Below are 18,065 nucleotides of genomic sequence, written 5' to 3'. Positions count from 1 at the left end.
ACGTACGTAAGGAAAAAGAGGAACCACGAATTCTGTTCATCTACACCTGTGCAGTCCTCAACCCTCTGTTTGCGCCGCCGCAGGATAGAACATTCCAGAATTTTCCTCCCATTAACCCTTCCTATGTATGCCCCCCCTTGCGGGATTAACTGCGTTGCATCTTTCCGGTATCATCAGTGGACAAAATCTGCTGGTACCAAACAAGCTTCAAAACAGCAGTTCTTTTTTTAAAAAATATGCTGTATGGGTAAAGGAAGCATGCTTCCCAATGTTGTTATCACTTCTCTTTCATGAGCTCTCTCTCTCTCTTGCTGCAGCAGGGCTGTTGCTAGTAGACCTATCGACAGAGCTTGCTTTCCCCCTCTCTCTCTCTCTCTCCCCCTCTGAGGTGTGTGACGCAGCTCAAAATTCTCCAGGCTGCTCCTTGTGTTTTAACAGCAGAACTGCAGCTTTCCCCAGAGAGCCGATGCCAGCAGTACCAGGGCCGGACAAACCAAGAGAAAGTCACTCCCAGGCTCAGCACCCATATCTCTGCGCTCCCTCCTCATCTTGGTTTCTTTGCTTCATTTCCAAGCTTCCCCTTTCTCATGTTCGCATCGTCAGCTTCATGTGGCTCTCCCACAGTTACACTTGCTATCTTAACTCTTTTTAGGGTTGGCAAGCATCTCCTGAAGAGGCACTGCTTAAAAACAGAGCAAAGTTTCGTGTCATTAACCCCCACCAGCTCATTCCCGTTTATAAAGCAACACAAAGCAGATGTTTTTCAATCCTCGAGAAAAGCTAGTGCACATCCCAGTGACACATGCAATATAATTTTTGATTTAACTCGCAGTTTGGAAAAGACAGTTGCTTTTAGGCATACACCCGAGCACATGCTTTTAACCGTTTCATTTCTGCAAATGTCTGAAAACTTCAAGCCTTCCACACTCCACTCAAATACATTTTGGAAATTTGTTAATTGGGGGGGGGGTGTAAAAAAACAACCTGTTTCTGTGGATGCATGAAACTCTGCAGGCCTAGGTCACCAGCAGTGTTAGCCTCAGGAGAGGGTTTTTCTTACAACAGCTAATCACTTCAGCATGGTGAGAGGAGCAAATGGTTTTCCCTCCAAAATGTTCCAGGGGTGTGTGTTCCCCTGGCAGCAAGCTGTGTGTTAACCCTTTCGGCCCCACAGATAAGTTTACTGGAGTTCAAATGGCCTGTCTCAGCTGTGAGAGGAAACCATTAGGAGCACCAAGGCATGACAAAAGGACCATTTGGGGAGCGATTCTTGAAAATCAGAATATGAAAGACGGCATATTTTGCTTTGTTGGGGTAATTCTGAAAGACTAGATAAAAGAAAGGCTCTGGTGAGCACCTCAAAACAGAAACATGCCAGCCTTAAATTTGTACTGGAAGGCTGACTGCACAATTTCGATGTTCTAGCAGAGCTGAAGAATCCAGTGATTCTCCCCCTCCCTCTTCTTTACAGAGTTATTTTAGAGTTATTCACTGCCTGAAAGTGACATCTGTTGTGCACAGATGCATGCAAGAACAATCGCAAAACTTCCAAATGCTAAAACAGTCCACACAGAGATGCAGAGCTCAAAATGTATGCGGAGGCAAGGCAAAGGAGTAGTGCTGGACAACGATAAAGTACAAGGCACTTCCAAGACTCCCAAGAGTTCTGAGTGAACTTCCTGGATGTCTTTGATTCAGCAGCATTTCTTTCAACTCTTTCCCTTCGAAGCTTTTGTCTTGTTGTTTTGATATGCAGAATTATTTGATTCATATTCAGATGAGTTAAATAGGATGCTAAATGGTGACTAAATGGGTTTGGGCAAGGGAGAGGGGGTGTCTGTTTGGGTATTTGGGAGGTATTTGGCTAGGAAACGTTACCAAAATAAAAATAAAAATGACTATTTTTAAGTACTAGTAAGGCAGTAAGAGGGACGCGGGTGGCGCTGTGGTCTAAACCACTGAGCCTCTTGGGCTTGCCGATCAGAAGGTCGGCAGTTTGAATCCCTGCAACTGGGTGAGCTCCCGTTGTTCAGTCCCAGCTCCTTCCAACCTAGCAGTTCGAAAGCACACCAGTGCAAGTACATAAATAGGTACTGCTGCAGTGGGAAGGTAAACGACGTTTCCGTGCGCTGCTCTGGTTTCGCCAGAAGCGGCTTAGTCATGCTGGCCACATGACCCAGAAAAACTGTCTGCGGACAAATGTCAGCTCTCTCGGCCAGTAAAGCGAGATGAGTGCCGCAACCCCAGAGTCGTTCGCGACTGGACTTAACTGTCAGGGGTCCTTTACCATTTTAAGACAGTACAACAGCAGTAAGAATTTGAAAGGCAACATTGTTCCTGCTATGAAGAGACTGTGCTTAGCTTTCTTTGCTTGGAAAAGCCAGAACTGTACACAAGATGCCTACAGGGTTTGAATCCCGTAACCTGAAAACTGGTGTGGACCCATTTGAAGCTCATTTCACAGTTAGCAGCTTTCCACAGGGATTGGAGCAGCAAGAACTTCCTGGACACTCCATTTGAGGAAGCACATCAGAGGATGCTTCACAATACGACTGCCTGCCTTCACATGTGTTACGAGTACAAACTGTTCCCAAAATTGAACCATGCCCACATATTTCTTTATTTATAACTAGAATGCAACCTGTAATGTACAAATTACAGGGTAAAAGGCACTACAGTGTTCCCTTGAGCTGTAACATGGGAGAATGCCAGCAACAGCATTGGTGAACGATATTTACAAAAAAAGATGTTTAAACAGACATGCAATGTCTATCACTCACCCAGATTATTTTGAGCATCCAAGTGAGGGCAGGTTCATGCTGGAAGTATACATCAGTTTACTGCTAAACCTACAACTGAATGTGTCCCTGTGACTAAAGTTCACATTTGACCAGCAGTAGTTTGGTATTAAATTACTGCTCAAAGAGCCAGAAATAGTTTATCACTGTTTCCGTCGAGAAGCCTCAAAAAAGAGACAGTGCAGACAGTTGTGGGGTATGGCTGCTTTTGTTCTACTGAGCAAAAATAGTAGGGTGGTGTTTTAAAAGGCAATCTCTTCTGTTCAACCCTTAAAAGAAAAAGGCCTACTTTTCTTCCCAGCATGGGGGCAAAGCCAAGAGGAACAGGAGTAGTCTAATGCCAACACTGCAAGCATTTAAAAAGTACTTTACTGCTGGAGTTAAATGAGGAAAACAAGCTCCAGCTTTCAAGATGGCAATGGGGGGTTGGTCAGGTCCTTGTTAAAGCCATAAAATCTCTTACTGAATATTGGGGGCGGGGGGGGGGGAGCACGAAAGTTGTATCCCTCAAATTGTTAAAAACTTTATCTTCAACACTACTAAACAGGGACTAAAATTACGAGTCTTATTTTGTGTGCAGCCACAAGAATTAGTAGCGTTGGAAGGGATAGAGGGCACACGATAGAAAGAACCATTAGTTATGAGGAAAGACAGAATAAATGCATTATGTTTTGACCCTGTACAAATAGTGAAACTAGCATTACTAGCAGAACGACCAAACCACAACAAGGAAACCAAATGCTAAAACAGATGCTCTTTGCTGCATGATCCACTTTGAAATCAGGTATGGAACAGGCTTCTTCCTCATTGACTACAAAGCAGAACTGGTTCATATGCAGCTAGCTCACCAAGCAGCAAATCAGGTGAAGAAGGAACTTATGTCACCAAGATCCAGCTGCTGGAATGGGTATTATGTGGCACCTGTAGTAGTGCCAATTCCACTGATCGAAGCAATCAAGTGGGCACATGCGGGGTCAGGTAATCTTGTAGGTAAACTGGTCCTAAGTTATTAAGGGCTTTGCATACGAATAACAGCACCCTGAACCTGGCCCAGGGTATGAGCTTACCCTGGCACTGAAATCATCTTCAGAGGCTCTTTTGCACACCATTCCATTCCCAAGTCTGCTGGGACGTGAGACACATTGAACAGAGCGGTTTCTACAGAAGCAACAATTTTTTTTGGAATTTGGGAGGTCCACTTGACCCTGCCCTGCTAGCTTTCTACAGGCTCAAAGAAATCTAACGGGGGTTAAGGCTCCCCCATTTTCCTAAAGGTCCTTGGTGAGGAGTCATCTCTTCCACCCACCAGCCATTTCCTCGTGATACTAAATAGGGAGCTGCAAAGCTCTGGTACTTCCGAGACCAGGTTTTGCTTCAGGCTGAAGTGGAGGCGCTCTCCTCTAAAACAGTTAGAGCACTAAAGGGATTTCAGACTGAATGTTGTCTTCAGTCCATACCACTAAAAGTGACACTTTAAGACAGTCAGACAAATGCTGACTTAATGAGATACAAACTCCAAAGTACTTTGATCTACCTTTCACATTAAGCATTTTTCTAAGGCCTGGTCCCTATTATTCAATTATTCCCTATTATTCCCGCAAGTTATCTGGCAGTATTGAATTCATTTTCAGTATGTTGACAGTGAGTTTTACAAAGCATGCATATTGGATTGCTGTAAAAATGCTTGCACACTTATTTTAGCAAGTACAAGTAACTGCACACAGAGGAACAAACAGCGATAAAACTGAGGAGTGGAACTAAACAGCAGGCATTAATATAGGGAACACAAAGTCCTAGCATTGATGAGACAATGCAGCACCCTATGCCTCCATTTTAAAGAGACAATTATGCAATCACACGCAAGGAATTAATTGAGGGTTTCAGTCGTGTTCTGTGGCATCATAGGATATTACTGCTCTACATTTCATTTTAACCATAAAACATAGACCATCTGTAATCACCTTTAATATTAGTATGATGGGTGTGTGACAGCATCAGAAACGGGAGCCTCTTTAAAGATACTGGGGTGGGCAGTGATACGATATCTAGTACCGTTACTCTCTGCAGGTGGGGCAAATGACAGGAAGCTGATCGCCTCTGTAAGCCAGGAGAGCTGGCGAACCTCTGAAGCCAAGAAGCCAGTAATGCTGAAGAGAATTATTTCCATGATTAGCTGCTAAGAATAGAGACCACAGGGATGCCTTGTAACATGAAGGTACACTTGACAACATAACTGGAAGTTGCAGGGATTGCACTGGTAGCCCATAAATAGCCTTTCTCTACGCTTGACATTCTGTGCTTCATTAGTCATGGAATAAATACAAGAGAAAAGCACAAGAAAAACAAAAATACAAGATCAAGACACAAGCACATGCTATGAGGCATGTTCCCAGGGAAGCTAACCTCTTCATGTCCAATTCATGTTTCTTCATATAGAAGTCCCAGTGTGTACAGCGCACAGGATCATGGCCTTAGCATAAGCTACATGTCCAAGAAATAATAATTCAGAAAAGAAGGTACAATATGCAGTAGGGTTCTTTGGCCCTACTTCACTTAATCCTTGTGTAGGCAGCATGCAATTCCTTATATTGTCCACATAAAGAGGTGGGGGGAAGCAATGCAAATTGGGGGGACGGAGAGACGAGAATTATTTGTACAGTTTTTACCATTGTTTTTACCATATTTCTGAAACCTGCAGAATAAATTATATTTTGAAATCCATTTTCTAGTACATTAGAATTCTGTTTATTTCCTCTTAAAACCATTGCTTCAAGTAAACAGCCCCCCCAATTCTCAACATGCATGCATTCCTTGCAGTTGCATGGCAAGACATATAGCCTCAAAGGGGAATGAATGTTCAGTGAATCTTACCGTGGGATTTAACAACACAAAGTGATCTGACATGGTGCGGTTAGGGGAGAAATTTGACTCAGTTTAAAGGTGAATTACCCAATCCACACTTTCCAAAGAGAATATGCAAACCAGATCCTAGCCATCCTTCAAAATTCAACTACTCTGAATTTTGTAGTATAGTTCTCCGACCAAGTAATGTGCACAGAAATGCATAATGCAAAATGTGCATAACAATAATAGGGGAAATAATGTAACAAAATGTGTTATATTATGGTAAACTGCCTTGCAAAAATGTTTGTATTATGGAAAATTACATCCAATATTGTAAATATGAAAATGCCTATGAATTCATGAGGATTTTTTGTACATTGAAAAAAATGCAATCTAATGTGGAAATGTGAAGAACAGAAAAATTGGAGCAATGAGCAACTGAGAGAAACCCAAACTGACAGATTGGCCCATCCCTAGATGGGGCTAAACTACTGCAAGGACAAAGATGCAGTGAGAATATTAAGCACTTTTCGCCCTAGAATGAAAAACATTGGAGTACCTTTATGGTTTGTATGGATCTTAAATAAAAAATTTACTAGCTGATTTTTAGATGGTACCTCATATCACAAAGATTAATCCAAATATTTACAAATAGCTGTTTGAGTAATCGCATGAGCACTGTCAATATGTCTCATATTTTGGGCATGCCCTAAAATCAAGGTCCAGATAGTAAGTAAACTAAAAATAATGACTGTTTATGAACTGCCTATGGACCATTAATTATGCTTTTGGGTTATGTAAAAGCCGCCATGTCCCCTGGTGGCAAATCAATGATCACTTATTTGCCAACAGCAACCCTGGTAACTATCAGTTATAAGATTAATCCACCCTTTATTGGGGATTGGCTAACTAAGAGTCTGGTACTTGGCTTACATGGTCAAACTAACTTTATAATAAATACTAACTTACTAACTAACTAACTAACTAACTAACTAACTAACTAACTAACTAGAGCTTTATTAAAAGAAGGCAACAATATAATTCATTCATAAATAACTGGTGTTCAATAACAAATAAGTAAATTAAAGAAGTACGAGATGCGGTCAAATAATACATTGTCTTAGGAGCAATCTAAGCACCTGGGGGCAAGGCAAGGGGAGACCTTAACCTCTTATTTCTTTCTTTACCTTTTTTTGCACTTTAGTGGCTATTTTACTTTACTTCATGGAGAATTTAGATAAGTAAACAAAACAGGATGTCTTTCCATGCTTAACCTTTATATATAGATTATCCTGGAGTATCTTGTTATCGAATTTACCTGATTGAGAACTCTTTTAACATGTACTATATATATTTATGCTGAATAGACTGTTACATATAGTTATAATAAAACAATAATTGGGTTGTTGTTTTTTTAAAAGAAAAAAAGTAAAGCAACGTGCTTCACAAGGACGCCTAGGAGCCATACATATATAAAAGGAAGATTCTTTTTCTAGAGTATCAATTCTTGCAATCCTGTGACTACCTATTGTTGGAAGATTCAGAAAGAAGAAAAGAAAGTACTTATTCATGTAGCACATAGTTAAAACTATGGAATTTTCTCCCACAATGTGATGGTCACTAGTTTGGATGGCTTTTGGAGAGGATTAGACATTTTCGAGGAGGATAAAGCTATCAATAGCTGTTAGCCACAATGGCTATGTTCTACCTCCACTGTCAAAAGGATTTGTGCCTCTAAACACCAGTTCCTGGGAATTGCAGGCAGGCAGAACGCTGTTGCACTCATGTCCAGCTTGCAGACTTCCACAGGCATCTGGTTGGCCACTGTGAGAACAGGATGTTGGACCAGATGGGCCATTGGCCTGATTCAGCAGGTTCATCTTATGTTCTTAGCTCTCCACTCATCTCAAATCAGCTGTGTACATATACAACAAGCCTAGTATAATGAACTAATCTGCCACAATGTATTTAAGTAAAAAAACCAAACAAACCCCCAACCCCCACAGTATACAGTATATACTCAGCCTAAAACGGGCTTGACCTAGACATTATGATGCCCTGATGACACTACACATCTTTTCTAAATTTCTCCTATGCTGCTCAGCATCTGTTCCTTACACACCTTGCTTTCCCTTTCTCCTGGTTAATCCAGAGTAGGTTAAAGAGCACATCCTGGGTTTATCTCACCAACCAGATGCACTATCCATTCTTGGAATCTGGAAAATGGCCAGGCTACAAAGGCCATAACTTGAGCACAAGCATCCAGATTCACAGATTAACTAAGAAGGGAAACACAATGACACTTAAAAAGAATATCAAAGAACAATCATGATCATGATTAGGCTTTCACCCTAAATAAACACAGGTGACAACTCTAGAATTAGCAAATTACAGAAATCTTTTAGTTTGAAAGTACTAGAGTGTCCAACATATTTGAAGTTATTGCTAGATAATCAAGGTTGTGTGAGTTTTGTTTTGTTTCTTAAATCATTTGGTTAATTTCTGTTCAGAACTTCCCAATGCCCTTAAGGAGCTGCTGTAAACGTATTGCTTAATATCCCTGTTAAGTAAAGAGTTTAAAGAATTAAAGGCCTGGTGTTTTGTTTTGTTTTAAAAGCAAAGTTCAAAGGAAAGGGGAAGTTGATGTAGCAGCAGATACAGAGAATTAAGTCAGAGTTATGTAACACCTCTGCTGGGACACGGACAGGACAGCAGACGGCTTGCTTCATGGGCTAAAAATAGAATAATCCCAATTACAGCCACACTTCTACTTTTTCAAGGTTTCCTGTTTCATGAGCCCACAGAAAGCTCATGAATGGACAGGGTAGGAAGATAAAAGTGTTTGTCCCTAGAGCTCACTTGATTTTGTATTTTAACTGAAGGAACACAAGTTTCTGACAGAGCTATACAATGGAATAACATATTGTCTCTTTCCAAAGTCACCTTTCTGGGCTATGAGATTCTGGATCTAAGCAGATCAGATGAAAAACTTTCAAATTCAGTCCTCTCAAACAGCACAATAAGGGCACAAAATGCCGCATAGTAGGAAATGAAGGACTCAGATGATGATCATCTGTTCGGTAGTCAAACAATTGTAAGCAGAAAATAAATATAGTTTTCCAAACAACTCAGAATTACACTTGGCCCTCTACTCCCCCAAACTCTGTGGATAAGCAAAAGTTATGCTTTTGTTCTGGAGAAATGGAACACCAACAATATGCGTTGGGAGGGAGGGTTTGATTGTCTTTATTTATTAATGAAATATGATACTGTGTTTGGCTCTTTATCTTTAGGAAACTGAGATTATACAATTATTAATGGATAAGATCCTAACTCACTGGATTATTTTTTTTCTGCAAGTGGGTATGGAGGGCCCAGATTTTGTGTGATTTTGTGTGTGTGTGTGTGTGTTTATGTTGATGACGTGTGTGTGTGTGTGTGTGTGTGTGTGTGTGTGTATTGATGACCTGAAAACAGATTGTGAACAATTAATTATGGCTAATAAATTCTGATCATGAAGTTACACATCAAAAAATAATTTAATTATAAAAGGTTAAATGAAATAATTTAATTATATAATGTTAAGCGTCTATATTATCCCAAGTGATGTTATTGTTATCTGGAAGGACTTAACTATTCAGCAACTTAACTAATGAAGAATAGTTATTTAAATTCAGTAACTTTATTGGAAAGGGGCTTTAATGCTTATGCTGGAAAAGCAGAGGAGTAATTAGCATTTCTACTGGGATTTAAAAGATTACAACATATAATTTTCTCCGCCACATTTTGTTTTTACAAATGTTATTGAAAAATTTGAAAATAATTACCAAACATAAAGTGCTGCCTTCCAAGACAAATACATATACAGTTGTTAAGTCTTGTATGAAGTCATCCACATGGCGGCAAAACCAACTTGGAAAATCTTTTACATCGTAGATTTAGCTCACATTCACAGGGTATACCCCAATATAAAGCTGCTGTGCCTGAGACAGAAGAGATTGCTGCACTATTATTAATAAATGATATAAATCAATACCCTGGAGCCAAACCCATCTTTATTTGTTATTCCTCTTATCACCCTCCGGTGGTGAAATAATATTTAGGGTGGAAAAATAAAATCTGTTGGGATTCACTTAGCGATTGGACCCACCTTTCTGAAGTTGAGTCCCCAGATGTTGCTGAACTACAATTCCCATCATTCTTAGCTAGCAGGACCAATGGTCAAGGATGATGGGAGTTGTAGTCCAACAACATCTGGAGACCCAAGGCTGAGAAATGCTGGATCAGACTATGAACAGTTAAATGGGAAGGATAACTTAGCTGCTCAGAGTGGCTGGGGCAACCCAGTCAGATGGGAGGGTATAAATAAAAAAATATTATGAAAAAGTTTTATTTCACACCATGGTGTGTGAGTTCTTGATTAAATGTGTGGTTGATTGCACCCATCTGGCAGTTATTTGAATTTTGAACCTTGTAACAGGGATTCTCAAATTTTGTACCCCTAGCGCCCAACCAAGACAGTCAGAAATTAATGAGGCCCACCAATCACAAAATGGTGGTGTAGGAGCAGGTCCTGTCACAAAATCATGACAGACTGAGGCAGAGTTTGACATGATCAGTTGGAAATCACTGAGCTCTGGGTAGGGGTACTGTGACAGCCTTTCTATTATAGGAAGAATTTGCAGATCCAGAGGCTCTACATGGAGAAGGCTTTTTCTTTTACACTTTTCCCTTCCCATCCCCCATGTCTTGCAAATCATTAGCTCCCTCTGTTAATTTCTTCTTCCATCTCCCCTTCATACTCAATTTATACTTTATTTCTCATACCACATCCCCGCCCAAACTGCCAGCTCCCTTTATCTCTCCTCCCTGAGGGACATTCGCTTATTTCTCCTCATAACAACTTTCCTCTCTTATACCCTTCTCTTTTCCCTGTTTATGTATTACAATCATCATCATCATCATCATCATCATCATCATCATCATCATCATCATATACCAGTTTCCTTCAACACTTCCTCTAGCATATTTTCTCCTCAAATAATAATAATAATAATAATTTATTATTTGTACCCCGCCCATCTGGCTGGGCCTCCCCAGCCACTCTGGGCGGCTTCCACAGAAACCAAAAAACACTAAAATATCATACATTAAAAGCTTCCCTGAATAGGGCCGCCTTAAGATGTTTTCTGAATGTCAGGTAGTTGTCCATCACCTTGACATCCGATGGGAGGGCATTCCACAGGGCGGGCGCCACCACCGAAAAGGCCCTCTGCCTGGTTCCCTGTAGCTTCGCTTCTCGCAATGAGGGAACCGCCAGAAGGCCCTCGGCGCTGGACCTCAGTGTCCGGGCAGAACGATGGGGGTGGAGACGCTCCTTCAGGTATACTGGGCCGAAGCCGTTTAGGGCTTTAAAGGTCAACACCAACACTTTGAATTGTGCTCGGAAACGTACTGGGAGCCAATGTAGGTCTTTCAAGACCGGTGTTATGTGGTCTCGGCGGCCGCCCCCAGTCACCAGTCTAGCTGCCGCATTCTGGATTAGCTGTAGTTTCCGAGTCACCTTCAAAGGTAGCCCCACGTAGAGCGCATTGCAGTAGTCCAAGCGGGAGATAACTAGAGCATGCACCACTCTGGCCAGACAGTCAGCGGGCAGGTAGGGTCTCAGCCTGCGTACCAGGTGGAGTTGGTAGACAGCTGCCCTGGATACAGAAGTGACCTGTGCCTCCATGGACAGCTGTGAGTCCAAAATGACTCCCAGGCTACGCACCTGGTCCTTCAGGGGCACAGTTACCCCATTCAGGACCAGGGAGTCCTCCACACCTGCCCGCCTCCTGTCCCCCAAAAACAGTACTTCTGTCTTGTCAGGATTCAACCTCAATCCATTAGCCGCCATCCATCCTCCAACCGCCTCCAGGCACTCACACAGGACCTTCACCGCCTTCACTGGTTCTGATTTGAAAGAAAGGTAGAGCTGGGTATCATCCGCATACTGATGAACACCCAGCCCAAACCCCCTGATGATCTCTCCCAGCGGCTTCATATAGATGTTAAAAAGCATGGGGGAGAGGACGGAACCCTGAGGCACCCCACAAGTGAGGGCCCAAGGGTCTGAACACTCATCCCCCACCACCACTTTCTGAACACGGCCCAGGAGAAAGGAGCGAAACCACTGTATAACAGTGCCCCCAGCTCCCAACCCCTCTAGACGGTCCAGAAGGATGTTATGGTCGATTGTATCAAAGGCCGCTGAGAGATCCAGCAGAACTAGGAAACAACTCTCACCTTTGTCCCTAGCTCGCCGGAGATCATCAACCAGTGCGACCAAGGCAGTTTCAGTCCCATGATGAGGCCTGAACCCTGATTGGAAGGGATCCAAATGGTCCGCATCCTCCAGGCGTGCCTGGAGTTGTTCAGCAACCACACGCTCAATCACCTTGCCCAAGAATGGAAGATTTGAGACTGGGCGATAGTTGGCCATACTGGCCGGGTCTAAAGATGGTTTTTTAAGAAGCGGTTTAATGACCGCCTCTTTCAGCGGATCTGGGAATGTTCCCTCACAGAGGGAAGCATTCACCACCCCGCAGAGCCCATCGCCCAGCCCTTCCCGGCTAGCTTTTATAAGCCAGGATGGGCAAGGATCAAGGAGACAGGTGGTTGGTTACCCTCCTTTCCTCATCCCAACGGCATTTCTCTGTCTCCTAGCCACCTTTGTTGCTCATACAATGAGTTGCTGGTGCTGGCATTGGTTCAGCCAAAAGGCTATGGCATGTTAGAGGGTGGGACAAGCAAATAAGGAGATACTGGTCAGGCTGTGGCATTGAGGACCACCTCAAAATAGCCCATGGCCCACTTTTGGGTCCCAGCCAGAGTCAGTACCTTATAGGTCAAGCAACCATCAGCCATTAAAGACTAGTTTCCAAAAAGAGCAATGGTTGTAAACAAACACTCTATTATACAAACCTCAGTTAACAGCACTAGATATTTATGATGGAATGGTAATTCTTTCCAAGGCTATGCTTCCCCTGTAGTATACCTTTTCCTCTTCAAACATTCCCCCGGTGGTAGCCATGCTATATGTAATGCTTTGTCCCCATAGCAGCCATTTTGCACTGTACTACACCTCCATGGCAGCTAGTTTGGGATTGGTGCCCACTGCACTCTTTCAAAATTCAGAATTTGTCCACCGGTTCAAAAAGGTTGGCAACCACTGATCCAGATGATTATGTAATTTCATATAACCTGGATTTCCCCAAGGACAGTTATTCTAAGGTTACCAGATTTTTTTCAATGAATCCGGGGACACTTTACAACTTCAATGGATTTTGTATGGGGACTGATTTGTAAATCCGGGGAGTGTCCCCGGAAAATGGGGACGTCTGGTAACCTTAAGTTATTCCTGTGGTGCTATTAATATTTTCCCCCTTTTGGTTTATTATCTGCTGCTGTACTTCTGCCTCTGATTTTATGTCTGAATTTGTTTGTAATTTTGTTATGGCCCGTGGCTGAAACAAATAAACATAATTAACCAATGATAAAAATGCAACTGTTAATGTTACATTAATGGTTACTTTAAAATGTGTTCCATTTTACTTTTATTACTGCAAAGCTAAACTCATTTTTGACATACTGATTTTAGATTAACTAATTAATCGGAAAGATGTTGAAATCCAATGTGCAGTTATTAAGAAATGTGTAGCATGTAAATAATCTAATCCTTGCTTGATTTCTCACTGCCTCAATTAGTTTTTATTTATACGTGTTTAAAATTCTATTGTGATCTTGTTTTGTGGTGAATCACATTATCAAGACCACCCATAAGATACCTGAACTCCCTCCAGGGAGAGCTTGTTATACTGGGATACAGATCTCAAAGTCTGAGGGCATGTACATATTAGCGGCTTAAAACACAGTGAGGTTGTTTCCCCCCACTGTTTACATTGCTGTACACACCATTATTGATAACCTGATTTGTTTCCCTACAGCTATAACCCTCTGCCCCAGAACCCCTTTTCAATGAAGTTGTCCTTTGCACATGCACGGTAACCTGTGCTCTTCCAAAAGGCCACAAATAGTTAAAGGCCAAAGGCTTGGTTATAGAGGAAAGGTTTTGCCTGGAGAGAGCATTCCACAAATAGGGAGCAACTGCAGAAAAGGTTCATTCTTGTGTTGCCACCTTCCAGACCTCTCGTGGAGGAGGCACACAAAAATGTACACACCTTAACTAGGGCTTACGTTTTCAAATCAGCTGGAAGCTGGTTTGGGAGAAAACATTATCAATCAGCACTACTTCTCAGGAAACTACGGCGTACAGATGGATTGTGGCCAATGTCATGTGGCTTCAAAAACTAGCAGTGGAATTGCACTGGAGTAAATGGTAAGGTGTACACAGCCGAACACTAAAGCAGCAGAGACTTGGCTTTAAGAATACAAGTACTTCAGTTGGTCAGTCCAGACCCTTTTTGTTTTTGTTTAAAGCTGATCCCAGTTCTGTTCTGTTGCAAACTGTTATATGATTAATTCTATGTAGTAATTTTCAGAAAGCTAACCTATAAATGATGTACTGGAGTCAGATACAGAGGCAATGACACGTTATCTGTGCTGGTGTAGAGGGACGTGAGATACTGAGCTTTGTGCATCGATGTCCTGAGTTAACCCAAAGTCCTAGTTTCTATAGGTAACCGTAGCAACCTGAATTCTCATAGCAAGGGGCCTGTTTAGCTGATTACAACACACACGTCACCTAAAATCATATCCTTAATCATCAGCTGTTGTTCTTACATATATTATATCAGTGTCTTGTGTTCACAAGGACAAACCTAGATGTTTCTGCTTTATAAAATTGATTAATTTAAGCAGAAAATTAAATAGAGGTGGGGTGGGGGGAGAAACAGAAATGAGGATACGATAGCAATATGAATTCCTAGCAATATGACTGGTTACTTGGCAACCAGAAAGAGGTGTGTCAAGAAAATTGGTTACAATTATACAAGAAACAGTTCTGGAAGCTCACAGAATAGGCTTGAAAGTAGAGCTTTAAGAAGAGTATTTGATTTAGTCACTAGGAACAGCAGTGACTATCAGCAGTAAAAATACTGCTGAGTAAAAAAACTGATATAGACTGCCTGCTTGCCATTCCAAATGATGTTATATGACTGCATTATCAGTGTTAAAAAAAGAACCTGCAATTGCTTCTTTTTCCACCACGCAGGTAGCAAAAGCAATAGAACACCCTTCAAGGCCAGACATGTCAGTTTTAATTAGCTTTTCACTTTTTATCATTAGTTTTGGTCTTACTAAGTATATTTCATTCAAAAACTCAGCATCAATACAATATTGCTGCGGTCAGGACAAATAAATATGTTTAACTCGTTAACAGAGCATTTCTATCCATGCATATTAAAAGTAAGCTACATCCAGTTCTATAGGGATCACTCTCAGGCATGTGTACATAGGATTATAGCCTAAGATGTCACATGGTACATTTCTGTGATATACCCCTCTATGATGTAGAACATCAGCACTGTTTGGATTCGGTGTGCCTTTTCAATGTAAGATGTATATTAAGCACTTGGGGAGGGGAATAAATGTACTACATATAAACACTCAACTTTTTGTAGTGCTGCAGGTTCCTCACTGGCCTTGCAGACAACTTCATTGTCCAGAAAGTGGGAGAAGCAACAAGAGGAACAGCCATTTTAGATCTGGTCCTAACCAATGTTGATGACCTGGTTAGTGGGGTAGAAGTGGAAGGATCATTAGGCGCGAGTGATCATGCTCTTCTGAAGTTTACTATACAGCGGAAAGGAGCAGCCAAGCACACTAGGACTCAATTTCTTGACTTTAAGAAAGCCGCCTTCATAAAACTTAGGGAAGTGCTGGGTGAGATCCCATGGACAGTAATACTAAAAGGAAAGGGAGTTCATGATGGCTGGGAGTTTGTTAAGAGGGAGATAGTAAAAGCACAACGTCAGGCAATACCAATGAGATGGAAACATGGAAGGTGCCTAAAGAAGTCAGGGTGGCTATCTAAAGAACTTTTAACTGAGTTAAGATTAAAAAGGATGTGTACAAAAAATGGAAAAGGGGGGAAACCACCAAAGAGGAATTCAAACAAATAGCCAGCACGTGTAGACACAAAGTCAGAAAAGCTAAAGCACAGAATGAACTCAGGCTTGCTAGAGAGGTTAAAAGTAACAAAAAAGGCTTTTATGGGTATGTTTGTAGCAAAAGGAAGAACAAAGAAACAGTGAGGTCACTCAGAGGAGAAGATGGTGAAATGCAAACAGGGGACACAGAAAGGGCTGAACTCCTCTTTGCCTCAGTCTTCTCCGATAAAGAAAACAATGCCCGACCTGAAGAATTTGAAGCAAATGATTCAGCAAAGGAAACACAGCCCAGAATAACTAAGGAGATAGTACAAGAATACTTGGCTAATTTAGATGTATTCAAGTCTCCAGGGCCAGATGAACTGCATCCAAGAGTATTAAAAGAACTGGCAGATGTGATCTCAGAACCACTGGAAGTCATCTTTGAGAATTCCTGGAGAACAGGCGAAGTCCAGTCAGACTGGAGGAGGGCAAATGTTGTCCCTATTTTCAAAAAGGGGAAAAGAGAGGACCCAAATAATTACCGCCCAGTCAGTCTGACATCAATACCAGGGAAGATTCTGGAGCAGATCATTAAGAAAACAGTCTGTGAGCACCTAGAAAGGAATGCTGTGATCACCAATAATCAGCATGGATTTCTGAAAAATAAGTCATGTCAGACTAACCTGATCTCATTTTTTGACAGAATTACAAGCCTGGTAGATGAAGGGAACGCAGTGGATGTAGCCTACCTTGATTTCAGCAAGGCATTTGACAAGGTGCCCCATGATATTCTTGTAAAGAAGCTGGTAAAATGCGGTCTTGACTATGCTACCACTCAGTGGATTTGTAACTGGCTGACTGACCGAACCCAAAGGGTGCTCATCAATGGTTCCTCTTCATCCTGGAGAAGAGTGACTAGTGGGGTGCCACAGGGTTCTGTCTTGGGCCCGGTCTTATTCAACATCTTTATCAACGACTTGGATGATGGACTCAAGGGCATCCTGATCAAATTTGCAGATGACACCAAACTGGGAGGGGTGGATAACACCCCAGAGGACAGGATCGCACTTCAAAACGACCTTGACAGATTAGAGAACTGGGCCAAAACAAACAAGATGAATTTTAACAGGGAGAAATTTAAAGTATTGCACTTGGGCAAAAAAAATGAGAGGCACAAATACAAGATGGGTGACACCTGGCTTGAGAGCAGTACATGTGAAAAGGATCTAGGAGTCTTGGTTGACCACAAATTTGACATGAGCCAACAGTGTGACGCGGCAGCTAAAAAAGCCAATGCAATTCTGGGCTGCATCAATAGGAGTATAGCATCTAGATCAAGGGAAGTAATAGTGCCACTGTATTCTGCTCTGGTCAGACCTCACCTGGAGTACTGTGTCCAGTTCTGGGCACCACAATTCAAGAAGGACACTGACAAACTGGAACGTGTCCAGAGGAGGGCAACCAAAATGGTCAAAGGCCTGGAAACGATGCCTTATGAGGAACGGCTAAGGGAGCTGGGCATGTTTAGCCTGGAGAAGAGGTGGTTAAGGGGTGATATGATAGCCATGTTCAAATATATAAAAGGATGTCACATAGAGGAGGGAGAAAGGTTGTTTTCTGCTGCTCCAGAGAAGCGGACACAGAGCAATGGATCCAAACTACAAGAAAGAAGATTCCACCTAAAGATTAGGAAGAACTTTCTGACAGTAAGAGCTGTTCAACAGTGGAATTTGCTGCCAAGGAGTGTGGTGGAGTCTCCTTCTTTGGAGGTCTTTAAGCAGAGGCTTGACAACCATATGTCAGAAGTGCTCTGATGGTGTTTCCTGCTTGCCAGGGGGTTGGACTCGATGGCCCTTGTGGTCTCTTCCAACTCTATGATTCTATGATTCTAGGTGCATTTTGCTAGGATGCTGCTCACCACATAAACAGATGCATGCCTTGAAAAGTTAACTGCACTTATTTTTGGTAATACACACACAATCATGCATGCAGAAAGCAGCTCTATCAATAGTTCTGCTTATGTGTGGTACCTTTTGAGTATAGCACAAGAATAAGGCACACAGTTAACCTCTCCAGGGACTTTACAACTCTCCACATGGTGAAAAGTATTGGAAAGAAATGAGCCTAATGAGTTTCCTAATGAGCATGGAAACTCTTCCTACCATAAGCCTGGCACTAGAGCATACTCCGAATTTACGATTTTACTCCTGAAAGACAGGCAGTTTCAACTGAAGCACAAGCACAGAGACCTAATAAATAATCCTTCAGACACAGGGCACTAAGTTTCCTTCTGAGTAGCACTGCATGTGATGAGGCAAAAGGAATGTTCTGC

General features: G+C 42.0%; 1 protein-coding gene and 2 long non-coding RNA genes across 6 annotated transcripts in view; 1 reads left to right on the top strand and 2 right to left on the bottom strand.

The window, feature by feature from the left end:
- Window positions 1-837, bottom strand: part of LOC308586702 — a 30,878-nt gene extending 30,041 nt beyond the window's left edge. The window contains exon 1 of one of the 2 annotated variants that reach the window (XR_014008022.1): window positions 3-837. This is a non-coding gene — a long non-coding RNA (uncharacterized lncRNA). The remainder of the gene's footprint in view (window positions 1-2) is intronic. The other variant, XR_014008023.1, reaches the window with a different exon arrangement.
- The window catches only part of LOC308586695 (uncharacterized protein), a gene marked incomplete at its 5' end in the record, with an annotated part of 127,554 nt that overhangs the window by 626 nt on the left and 108,863 nt on the right, over window positions 1-18,065 (top strand). Inside the window, one exon of one of the 3 annotated variants that reach the window (XR_014008015.1) lies at window positions 1,472-1,908. The exons of the other annotated variants lie outside the window; for them this stretch is intronic. Of the gene's footprint in view, window positions 1-1,471; window positions 1,909-18,065 lie in introns of those variants that run through there. 3 annotated transcript variants of the gene reach the window in all.
- Window positions 5,456-9,193, bottom strand: LOC308586712. Its single transcript, XR_014008035.1, has 2 exons — window positions 6,652-9,193; window positions 5,456-6,618 (listed from the first exon to the last, which is right to left on the bottom strand). It is a non-coding gene; the product is annotated as an uncharacterized lncRNA (long non-coding RNA).

The sequence above is a fragment of the Podarcis bocagei genome (assembly GCF_964188305.1).
Source record: "Podarcis bocagei genome assembly, chromosome: 5".
Taxonomy (NCBI): Eukaryota; Metazoa; Chordata; class Lepidosauria; order Squamata; family Lacertidae; genus Podarcis; species Podarcis bocagei.
Note: the sequence above shows the minus strand (reverse complement) of the source record. Positions and strands in the feature narration are given on the sequence as shown.